At 51.6% G+C, this 12588-nt stretch overlaps 1 protein-coding gene across 3 annotated transcripts in view; it reads right to left on the bottom strand.

Annotated features, from left to right (window-relative positions):
- The window catches only part of LOC143371115 (uncharacterized), a 297394-nt gene that overhangs the window by 227033 nt on the left and 57773 nt on the right, over positions 1-12588 (bottom strand). The gene's annotated exons all lie outside the window — the stretch shown is intronic.

The following is a 12588-nucleotide window of genomic DNA, read 5'->3' as shown; positions in this document are numbered from 1 at the left end:
GACTTCCGTCCCTACTGTCCACTCGGATCACGTCCCCGAACGTTTAAGATTCTCTATCGCGCGAGTTTGCTAAGCTCCCAGCTGAGGTAGGACTTCGGCTTCTACGTTCCCTTTAAAATCCTCAGATTTACCGTTCCCCGAGCTGAAAATCCCAGCGCTCTCTTCGGTAAGCGCACCGACCCTAATCGCACAACCTGTCGAAGCCGATACCTAGATTCCTCCCGGCTTTATACTCGCGTCTTTATTAGCGATGTAAACTCTTAATCTCATTTTATCGTCGCCCGCTATTTATCGCCGGTGGCTATAATGGCCCGCCTTCTTCCTGGGTTTTTACAACTTCTTTCCACGAGGTTTTTACACGGAATTTTATGGGCGCGTGGCTCATTACTCTCCCGGCTGCGCGGTGTATCAAAATTTCCATCTGTTGTACGTCTCGGTGAGCATTACGACGCAACGATAGATCCGCGCGAGGCCGCGCACAATGGGCCAGGTATGAATAATCGTGCACGCGCGTATACAAATGTTACGAAACGGGCATTCGCATTCAATAGCGAATTTGCCGGCGCGCGCTCAAGCCGACGCGACGGGTTTATACGGCCAGGATATCGCGTAAGTGAATTATGAGAGTTTATCGTGACTCCGTGGTCCCGTGTCCGCCGCTGTCGAGTCGCAGCTGCCGCTTTAGGCCCTTGGTTAAATTACGCCCAAGATCCCTGGAAACCGACGAAATTATTGGCCCTTCTCCGCATCGACGCCTTGGGGTTCCCCGGGACACCCCCGCCTTTCACCTATTCGCTGCGATTCCCTGTGAATTATCGCGACTTACCGCAAGCAGTTGGCTTCAAGGGTACCTCCTCTGTTTCCCGAACCCTCAAAACCCCCGAGCAAGCAAGCTCTTGCCCCAGAAAAACGACACGTCACTCGGTACTAATTACCCGACTGGCATTCAGCAACAAAACAATTCGCAAGGTTTCTACCGTGAAATCCACCGTACGCATCCCTTTTCGGCGAGCAGGACGCAGAAACAGCTTCACCGTGGCTCTTTGATCTCGATGTCTCGCGGCGGGGCCGCGATTCCCGGCGTTTACAAATCCTTCCTCTGTCGTTCACTTGTTCTCGTGCTGCAGCGCTCGCGCTAATTACGTTGCTACAAGTGTACCGGTGGTAGCGCGGACACACCCAGGACGAGTGACGGTTAGCGAGCAACGCCGCACAGTGGGACAAACTGCTCCTTTTTCTGTCAAATTCGTAGAGCTTTTAATAGGAATAAGATAGAGGGATGAATCTTTTTTTAGGTTGAAGCTAAGATGTTGCAGAATAAGGGAAAAATGTTGAGAATATATGACGAACAAGTTTTGACCTTGAAAATCTTCGTCAAAGTTGACATTTTCGAAGAAAATTTCGGTTTTTCCGTTATAACGCGTGGTTGACGTATTTTCTTGACTTGTTGTACATCAGTTCGTTTAGATTTTGACGTGCTGAATTCGTATCTGTTCGCAGAATTTGTCTAGGCCTTCAAAATTCGAAGAAAAAATATGATTTAAAGAGTTACGCTCACAAGGGACGTTCGGCAACTAGGAAATTAAAAAAATTATGAAACTCGATGTGCAAATAGAGTAGTTCATCCGTAATGCAACCTTAATTTTGTTGGTGTCATAATGCAATTTTTGGGGGTGAAATCATACCTTGAAAAAAATGCAGTTTGAGCAAAAGATGAAGTTTAAGCAAAAGATACATCGTTTTCTTATATCTACAAACCCGCGTAAAAATAATTTTAAAAAATCTAAATAATTTTCTGAATTTCCGGGCTGCCGAACGTCCCTGGTGAGCGTAACCCCTTAAATCGCATGTTTCTTCGAATCCTGAAGGCCTAGACAAATTCTGCGAACAGATTTGAATTCACCGCGTCCAAATTTATACGAAATGATGTACAAAAAGTAAACAAAACTTCAACTACGCGTTATAAAAAAAAAAAAAAAATTTTCTTCGAAAAATGTTAAGATTGACGTAGATTTTCAAGGTCAAAACTTGTTTGTCATACATTTTCAATATTTTTCCCTTATTCTGCAACATCTTAGCTTGAACCTCGAAAAAGAATCATGCCTCTATCCTATTCCTATTAAAAGCTCTACGATTTTGACAGAAAAAGGAGCAGTTTGTCCCACTGTGCGCCGTTCTCGCCCCTTCGGCTAGCTGGCGCAACAAGATCAACGCGGCAGTTAATAATACAGCCCGTGGAAGAGTAGCACATCTGGACAGGGGGAATGGGGAAATGTGTCGGACACGAAGATCGAGAAAGCAAGCATTCTTCGAGATAATCTTCGGGGCAGCGCGTCTTCTGGAGGCTTAGAGGGTCCTCTGTCCACGGGTAAATCTCGACGAGCGAGGCGTTTTGCTATCGGTGTTGACCGCTGTCGCAGGTGTCTCTTCGTATACGAAATTTCTCACGGGAAATTCACGCGTCCGTGGACGGGCATTCACGGTACACTTGGGCCGATCCCTGACGCGATCGTCAGGTGGTGAACGCGTACGGCCCGCGCGAGGGCCACGCTCCGGAGGAAGCCACTCCGAGATAATAAATCGTCCGTGTCGAGACGGAGGACTCAACAAGGAAATCAGGCGAGCAGGGGCTCCGATAAAAGTCGTGCACCGCGGTTTATTTCGAGCACGGGGATGACGATAAAGAAATGGACCGGCCGAAATTTCGGTCTCGGTCGCAATTCATCCTGTCGGAGGCCGCGGTGGAATCAGGAGCCCCGCGAGGACCTTCGCCGCGGACTTTACGATCTTCCGGACGATAAACTCGATAGTTTAACGGGCACTCTGCTTCTCTACCTGTCCACGGTGCGTCGTTAAGGCAACAGGCAGCCACTAACGCAGCAGGTGAGTGTGACTCCGCGAGCAGGGGATCGCGGACGACCGGGGCCCCCGAAATATCCATAAACGCTGATCGATGCCTCAGCGGGAATTAACGAATAACGATCGTTCCGAGCCCAAGTGGCCGTGGAGCGTCTCGCGGCTGGATCGTTTACGGTCTCGCGGCCAATTTACAATTTACGCTCTCGACGCGAAATTTTGCCGTGGCGATTCGACGGATCGGACGCCAGGGACGAAGCGGAGCGTTACGTCGGGTAACTCGTTTACCGATCGGTATGCGAGGCTCGCCCGAGACGAGCAGAGGGAGCAGCTCTTGGCAACATTCTAGTCGTGTTCACGAGCAATAGAACAGCGATTGCGTTAGAATGTCGCCGCGCGAGGCGTAAATCCGCGTATTTAGTGGGAGCGAAGTCCAACGGCGACGACTCCTCGACCCCTCTGCGCGGCAACTCTCGGGGATCACCGCCGATTTACGCTTATAACGTACGATCGACAGTCTAGCTAACGTGAAAGCTCTATTTCGTCGGCAAGTTTATTTCCCCCGGGCTACCCGAGTCGCGAGGCACGCGCGGCTACCGTCCGCGACTCCGTATTATTCTGTCCCCCCGATATCGCGTGTTCTTTACGAGCGAATTATTCGCGAACGAGTCGTTTCATTACCGTAGCCAAGTATCTGCGCATACCACTGCGCGTATTCCACGGCGATCGTCGTCCCGTATCGCGGACGTTATTGCGCGAACGAGGCTGCAACGTCTGGCTGGCAGCTGGATACATCGTTCGCAGTAAAACGCGAGGACGGCCGCGCTGCTCGCCCGTAACATCCACCCTCGCTCGATCGAACGAATCGACAGGGTTCGGAGCGTGCAGGGGGAGCGCTCCGTTTACGACGAAACAAAAACACCAGAACCGAGCGCGGATTCCCGCGATAGTCGTTCGGATCCGTGTGCAGAATGTAGCCCGCGTTATCGAACCATACTCCCTCTCCGTCGGCTCCTCCCGGGCGGCGTATTACCAGCCACCCTCGGTTTTCGCGGTAATTCGAGCCACCGCGCGGACAAATGCTTCCGAGACAAGTGCGACATGCGCGATATGTAAATCTAGAGGAGAAGATATCTCCCTTGTCTTCAACCTCCGCCTTTCCCTGCACAGAAGAGGACATCGTCGCAGAAATTGCTGACAGGGAGCAGAGATCGTGTAATACCGTGATATTCAATGTTGAAGCATCTTCCAAGCATACAAACAACGAGAATCTTTCGAATACTGACACTTCATCTGTTGGTAATACTACCTTGGATAAACAAGTAGTGGATAGTATCCTCAGGCAGATAGATCCATCCGGAGTTTCTGTTCGTAAAGTATTTCGTGCGGGAAGAAATCGTAGTGTTCGTCCTAGACCTCTTAAAGTTATATTAAGTTCAAGAGAAGATGTTATCTCTATTCTTATGAACAAGAAGAAATATAATGGACCTGCTTGTATTAGTGAGGATCGCACAAGAAAGCAACAAGTCTGTTTAAGTAATTTAAGAGAAGAATTATTATTATTATTAAATTTGTAAGGGGAGTTTCTAAAATAATAGTTAATTCTGTTAATCGAAAAAACTAGACTCCTTCCCTTTAGTATACTATCAAAATGTACGTGCTTTTAGTACGAAATTGTACGATCTGCGTTGCACCGTTTCCACCTTATTTACTTACTGTCCTGTTAATTTTGTCTCTTACATGTGCATAATTGTACTTTACTAAAGAGTTTTTCTTACCCGTGAATAACTGATAATAATAATAATAAAATCGTCGACGGAGCATTCGGCGCTGGAACCTTGCTAGCCACGGCGACGTCTATCGCGGAACCAAGCCTTCCTCTCGTTCCTCTCCTGCCACGCTACTACCAGGCGATTCGAGCACGTTAATCGGGCCCAGAGGCGCACAGCCATAACCGATCCCGATTGTGCGAGGAGCGACGCGTCAGCAAGCTCTGGTACGCTCCAGTACGCGCCCCGTAATGCAGCGTAATGCGCGGTTTCAACGGGTTGATCGGTATCCACGGGGGCGCACTTTCGCCCGTGAGACACTGCCGCGGAAGTTGGCGGCAGCTCGCGTGATATCGCGCACGAGCTCCAGCCAGAGATCGACTCGTCTTCCTAGCTCGTTCGCACGTTCCCGATGCTGGCCTATTACCCGGTAACGAGACGACTTCCTCGTATCGATTCCCTTCCGCGCTGCTATTCGAGCTGGCTCTCGTGATCGTGGGAGGGAAGATGCACGAGGTCGTGGCAATTTCGAAAATATGAACTCGATCCGCTCGAGGGCTGCGCGATTGTTGCGCAACTTTCTTGTGGGACCTTGAATCCCCGTTTCCAGCATTCGCAGGAGAATCTTTAAGGGTTGGTGAGACGGATCGATGAATCAGTTTGCTGGGCGATTACCCTAATCGAGTGGCCTATCGACGAGGTTCCTTGCGCATGGACAAATGTACCAGAAAAGTTGATGTAAAGGGCGGATTACGAAAAATTCATTGGATCGGTGTAACGCTACCAGATGGAGACTTCTGAGGATGCTGGACCCATCGACTCACGGTTCTCGTCTCTTCCAAAGGAGGTTGCGATACTTGCGATCGAGCGTTAGTAGCAAGGACCGATCGGCTATCTAAACGATATCGTATCCAGCGATTGGTCGCGCACGCGTCCCTCCTGCAACCCACAACAATCGTTGGCATTGAGCACAGGTAAAGTCCAGAACGAAATCGTTAAGCGATAGCATCCGAGAGCGATCGCGGTGCGTGGTCGTCGGTGCCTTTGAGAGATAAGACGGGTCGTAAATCCGTTAAGAACCGCGATATCGATCTGCCATTGGACGAGCCGCGCTCTCCTATACGATACAATCGGGTCCAGTCGTCAAACATATATCCTTCTCTGCCTCCCCATCCTTTCGACCAGGTATCAGTGGCGTATTCATTGCACGAACCGGCGTGCCCGACGTAAGTCACGATAGAAATAACTCGAAATCGCTGCGGACTCGGGCACACCGACACCCCGCGTGTCCACCACATAGGTACATAGTAGGATTGGTTCGAAGAGCAGCGGGACACCCAGCCCTTAATGTCGCCAGAATGAATATTGCGATTGGTGTACATCTACCTACCTGCATGGCATTCTCGTACTCTCGAGAAGGGGAGATTGTTTTCCCCTGTGTAGACGGCACGTCGTCGCGATTTCTGAGAGGTGGTTACGCGCGAAGGAGGTAAAGACCGTCAGGTAAAGATCCCATGAAAACTAAACGAAGGGTGTAGCGAAGGTAAGCGCGGCGAATGATAAATAGGCGATCAGATCGTATCGGCACGCTGGCAGCCCTCGGGCTTCTGCACCGTCGTCTTCTCAGCCTCTACCCTTTTCGCTCCCTTTTCTCTCTTCCTTTTCTTCCTCTTCTTCCTTTTCTTCCACTCCTCCAGCTCCTACGCCCTTCGTCTGCCACACGTCGCGCGCCTCCCGTATCGAAGAAATATCTGTAATATCCGAGTATCGTGCTCTCCCGCTTGTAAGTAGATACTCCCGGGCCACTGTTGTTGCTGGTAGCACCGGTGACCGTCGATGATAACGATTATCGTCCGGAGGATACTCCCGTTCACTTTTTATCTCCTGCTACCATCCTCTCCCAGGCGTCTCGCTTCTTCTCCACTCCCAGCTTCTTCGCTGGCATTCTCCAGGAACGCTAGAGAGACGACTTCGCCCGCAGAACTTCGCGGACGGTGTTTCTTTCCCGTACCTCATGGCCTTCCTACCCAACGAAGGATGATCTCCCGGGCGCAGGGTTTTGCCGGTCAGTCGAGCAGTAAAGCTCGACAACAAGACCGACGTTTATCCCCGATCAAAGAGCCTCGGACGTTCCTCGCTCCGCGCGGAGGTCCTCGCTCCATTAGCTCGGGGAAAGCAAATAGCGCGAGAGAACGGGAGAGGACACGACGGAAAATGTAATCACCGCGACCACTCTGCTGTCCGCTGGATGAAACTGAAAATGGGCCAGGGTTTGGACGATAAGCCAGGAAAATGTGCTTCGCCCGTTCCTATCAGCCGTGCCCCATTTTCGATCCGCAGTGCGGCGTTCCGCGCAACCGAACCGAACGCTCCAAGAGAAATCGAGCGTGGCAGAAAAGAAACCGTTGAATTTATTCGTCCCGGGGGATTGATTCTGGTTCGGCCACGGCCTAGGGGGGAAAAAAGAGGTGCGAGGCCAGACGGGAGACGAGACGAAGGAAGAGCCTTTCTTTTATTCCGCGTATCGTTAGGACTTACGTCGGCCATTCGAGTCCGCGAAACGAGATTTAGCTGGTTCCACACGGTGATTTGTGACCCATTGTTCTCCGCGAGCCGGTAGCCGAAGCAACGGCTAGCCTCGGGGTGTGGGAGGGCCAGCCGGAGGGAGCCCACTAAAAACTCGACTATCGAACTAATGGCCATCGATTTGCCCCGCTGCTGGTCCGCAAAACGCCGAGACCAGAGGGACCAAGTCGCTACTCGGTTTTTCTTACCCTCCGCCATGTTTACCTGCGACACCACATAAGTCCGACTGGGGGACAGGCCGGGACACTTGTTAGACCCGTCGCGAAACTTGCCCCCGCGAGTCCTTGCCCGCCATTTCTTGGGCGCAGCTGTTAAATCACCGCAAGTAGCCGGTGCTCAGCGAGCCCAATGCCCCGACAAATCGAGCGTCGCTCGAGTGCCCTCGAAATATAAGCGAGATATCGCTTCTCGAACGACACCTCGTTTCCTCCAGCGAGCCATGAATCATCCTCCGCAACGGCGTTTTATTAACTGCCCACTGTCGTTGTCTTTTTAACCGTAATTAAGCCCCGTTCAATCCAAGATTTCTTCGCCGCTCTCTGTCCCTCCCTCGAATCGTTTCGAAAGGGGCCTCAAGACGGGAGGACATAATAAAACGATTAACTCGATTCCTGCGAAGCCGGGAGCAGCACAATGGTGCAGCTAAGGCAACAGCTCCTCGTTCTACTTTATTTATTCCATTAGCGGAGGACACGGTCCAGGCGAACCCTTTCTTCTATCTGCATACCGTGCGCGTCTAATCGCGAGGCCAGTTGCGTCCGTCGAGACGTTAGATCGCCGACCGAAAATCTCCTCGCCGCTCCATCTCGCTCCGTGGGTCACTCGAATTCACTTTGCGTCGCCGGGCGTGAAGAGCCGAGGAGGGCTCTTTCCCCGAGTCCCTGAGGGGGGAGATAGAGAGTTCCGTCCTTTGACATTTTATCTGAACGCGTCCGGGACGCCTCGCGGAGGCTGGGCGTTAATTAAGGCACGGCCATTAATTGACGGACAAATCCAGCCGGGAGCCACGCCACGGGGATAAATATAGACATCCGATCGAGGCGGCGTAGATATCGCATTGTCGGCCGACTTGTCGGCTGTCGAACGACCGCTTCCCGCGGAGAAAGATAATCAATCCCCACGGCGGCTATTCCACTCGTCCCACCGTGATATCTGCTGTCGTATCGACGCGGAAATTAAATTAATCCTTCGCGTGCCGCTGACCTGTATACCCCGACAAGCCTTTCTCCCGTCTTTCCGCGCGCCTCGCAGACAGAAGGCTTTGTAAAAGCTGCGGGAAGGGAGCGATAGGTTCGCGCCGTGCAGCCGACTTCTACCGTCCCGTAATCTCTCCCCCGATCTAAATTATTGGATTATCCATTGATTCATTCGTCATGACAAAGACGGAGGAGCCGCGCGACCAAGGAACCCAAGGAACGCTCCCTCCTTCACGTTGCCCAGCCCCACTGTGTCTCACCTTTCTCTCGCGATATATCCTTTTTTTTATGAAGCCCGGCATAGTTGGCATTAAATATGCGCCCCGGCCATATATACCTTTATATATAAATCGGCAGTTATTTTGCTCAATCTCCCCGAGACAGCGAGGCCCCGCGTTCCACCGACGTACCACCTATCAGGATTTCCATCCATACGCGTCTCCTTGTAAAAGTGGGCTGGCTCCCTCCACCGCGCGGCGGAGCAGCGCGGGATTTCGAGGGCCCCTAGCAGCGAAGCAGAAGGGAAGCCACCCTAGGCGCGATATTATGATAATACACTTATATTCATATGCAATGGGGGTTTTCTTAGGTGGAAGCACGGTCGATGGCAACGAACGCCTTCTCGTCTTCAGCCTACAAGCCATAATGTAATTCGATCGACACTTTAGCCTCGAGATGATGAAACGACGGATAGAAATTGACGGTGAATAGCTGAGTGACAGTGGGGAAGAGCCGGGAGACGCGAAGAGGAGGCTTGCGCGGTAGACGGTGGCTGCCGCCGTTCGAGCACCATCATTCCTCGATTAATTACTTGGCAATTCGGTTAATTGTAGCGAAAGCGCGGATACTCTCCTTGTAAGGTACGTCGTTACGTAGTCGACTAGGAGGACGGAGCAACTGTAGTAGAATCATGGATAGTTACCTTCGACGACCACCGGCGTAAACCTCGAATCGTGTTTTAACGAGAGAACTTTATACGCTCCTAAACAGCGGCGATAATGACTCTCGAATCTTGATGCACCTCAGTGTGCACCTGATAAGTCAGTGGCGCTATATCTGGGAAGACAGATCGCGACCCTCGCAGTTTCGGTTTTAAAAGAGAAACGATTCACCTCCGTCGTCGTTGTCCCTTTCGAGATTCATTTTCCGCTTACGTAATGCTTCATAAGCACGAGCGGGAGCGATATGATTTCTGTTCCCTTTCAGGTGGAAAGTTCGGGAAGGTATCGGGCGGGTCCCGACCCTTTGTCCGACAGGATCAGAGAATCTCGCTGCTGGAAAATGGTTTCCTCTTTGGGGGTGGCCGGACCACTGGCCGAGAAGACGTTAACGCTCGCCGACAACTACTTTTCTCGTCGTTTTCCCGCCCGTTACCCAGAATTCTCGTTCGCCAAGCCGCAGAAGAAAATGCTGCCGATAGAAGATCGCAACAGCGCAGATCCAAGACGGATCTTCGGGTATTATGTCCCCCTTTTTCGTTTGCCCTGTTTCCAGGCGAGTTGTCGAGGCAATGGGAACGTTATTTGCAACGAACGAGATGAATCGTCGTCCCCCGAGGATGTGCACCGAGTTCGAGTGTGTAATTCAACATTTTCTAAACTCGTGGATAGATAAAGGGGAAAGCGTGGATGGTACATTAAACGCAAGCGTAACGCACAAGTGTTTGGCCACCCTCGCACAGACGCAGACGCGCGTGTGCGTACGTTTCGCCTTCTGATACTCCATGGATCCCATAAGTGCGTTGTCTTGTCGTCCAATAGCGTCTTAGGCACGACATTTCATTACGTCGTTCGAACGGACTCACCCCCTCAGCCGTAACCGCCAGGATCCATAAAGCCCCTAGATGACGATCGTAAGAAGTCCGCGGAAACTTTTACGTAACCACTCGAACACGTTCGTCGACGACCCGATTCTAGTGTTACTAACAACGCTATTACGGGCACACGAAATATTAAGCAGCACCGCTAAGAATCTAAAGTTTATAAAGAGAAGATTGATCAACCATCAGCTGCCCAGTAAGGGAGACCGGTGCTAGTTGACTGACGAGGTTAGTTGATTCCCTTTAATTGTTGTATTATGTTAAAAATTATGCTGCGATTCGCGATATTGAAGCATATGAATGACCAGCTTGCCATTTAATGTGTCACTGTGACAAAAACTTGCGTGTTCTATCAGTGAAAATGAAAAATGTTCGGCGGGAAGTAAATATTCTCGTTTAGACTATTTATGAATTTTTGTCCACTAAGTATTGCTTGATGTTTTTTCATGAATATTTTGTGGAAACGTGATACATTGACTATAATTTAGGGTATTTTATTTTACCCGGTGCGTGAAGGTTTCGTACGTACGACCCTTAACATGTTGACAATAGCGGACGGGGTTACTTGACTAAGCACAGGAATACCACTAAAAATTGCACTTTTCGCCATCGCCTTTAAACGCAACGTGGTGACGAATAAATCTGACCACGCAACACCGCGCGATCGTAACCAGTGAAAGAGACCATAGATCCAAAGATCGTGATCGCGCGAATTGGGGAACGGAACAAAGGTCGCGTTCATCCATATTCATCGGGTCGCTGGCGAGATGAGATCGTCCGCGAAGAGGCGTTCCGTTTTTCTTCTATCGTCACCAGCGAATTAATTCCGTGACACGGTTCCTATCGATCACTGTTTACGTTCCCTCGTTCCTCCCCCTCGAGCTTGATCGAAAGAAGGTCTCCTGTCTTCAGGGCGAGCCTTAAACATCAAGAGCCACGGGGGCGGGTCCAAACGCGCTGCTCGAGTGGTGCCGTTTTAAACAATCGTATTACGCATTCCACTGAGAAATAATTAATGTCAGCCGCTGGGCGACTTGTCTGCCGCGCGAATACCAGCGGCAGAGTACACGAATATGCTTTATGAGGGAGTTTATGAAAATGTTCGCCGCGGGAGGTGAGGGCACCGGCAGCCAGGAGGATCCCGAGGGAGCTCCTTGTCGTATCCTCCTTCGTTCCTTTCTCGCAGGTGACGCGGCGCACCCTCGGGAGGCCGCGTGTGTCGTTGCCAGATATTACCGGCATAATTTTCGGATATTTCACTCGCACGCCGGATTCCAACCGGTCGAGCGGCGCGAGATTCCTTTCAAGGGAGACGCTCGCACGACCGCGGAAGAACAAAGGAAATGGAGGAGCTTGGAGGGAATTCGAGGGAGGAAAACGGCACTCGATCGATCTCTTCGGAAGGGATACTTCGTCTAGCCGTCTCTATGTATCGCTCTGTGCGGACCAGATACGGCTGTTCCCTGATTGCAGCATCGAATGGAGGAACCGAAATTGGACCAGCAGAGGAAAGATGCTCGGACACGCGGCCCACCGCCCCAGGGGCTCCTGTCTCCGGGACAATGCCGGGGAATGTGTCCTTCGCGCCGGCACCTCGGCCTGTAAATGGCGTTGCGCGGACCTAAAAACGCGCGCTATCTCTCGCGACGCGCACGTCCCATTGTACGATGACAAATCGAGCATCAGCGGGCCACGAGCCGCTTATCCATCAACATCAACCGCTGGAACGCGGCTGGTCCGCCGGTAGGCATTCCACGTGGATTGATCCTCGGGCGCGTTACATCCATACCGATGAACCCGAACACGCCTCCGGGGAAGACCTCGCGCGACCAGCGTCGCTCGAATCGCCTCCGTAAGCGACGATCGCGACTGTCAAACAAGATTTACGGCGGCCCTCGCCGTAAACAGACCTCTAACAACCTGGACGATTTTTCTTCCCTGCGAGGTTGCATTCTGTGCCCCTTCCCTGCGCTCCATTTCACTAAGCAGCAAGGGCACCCGCCTTCGACGAGATGCAACGACGAGGGACTTGGAAACTAACGTCTTTAAAGAGGATTCATAAGAGTCGACTATGAAACAGGATCATCGATCACCGTCGCCATCGGTGCTTCGCGCAACGTACAGCGCGACGAAAGAAATGGATCTAGAATACCTACTTTGGAGTAGCTCGTTCCATAGACGGGGGAGAGCGTGCCGGAAGAAAAATTAACGCGTTCAATTGTATGCGCACGGCACCAAGTGGAAGGGGCTTCCTCCCTCGGAGCCCGCTTCCACCACCTTTCTCCGTTGCGCGATGTACAATGTACACCGAGCACACGGCCGAGGACACACCGTGGACCCCGTTTACACGCTGCCTCGCTGA

Source organism: Andrena cerasifolii, chromosome 7 (genome assembly GCF_050908995.1).
Source record: "Andrena cerasifolii isolate SP2316 chromosome 7, iyAndCera1_principal, whole genome shotgun sequence".
Taxonomy (NCBI): Eukaryota; Metazoa; Arthropoda; class Insecta; order Hymenoptera; family Andrenidae; genus Andrena; species Andrena cerasifolii.
This window is presented reverse-complemented; position numbering and strand designations above follow the sequence as displayed.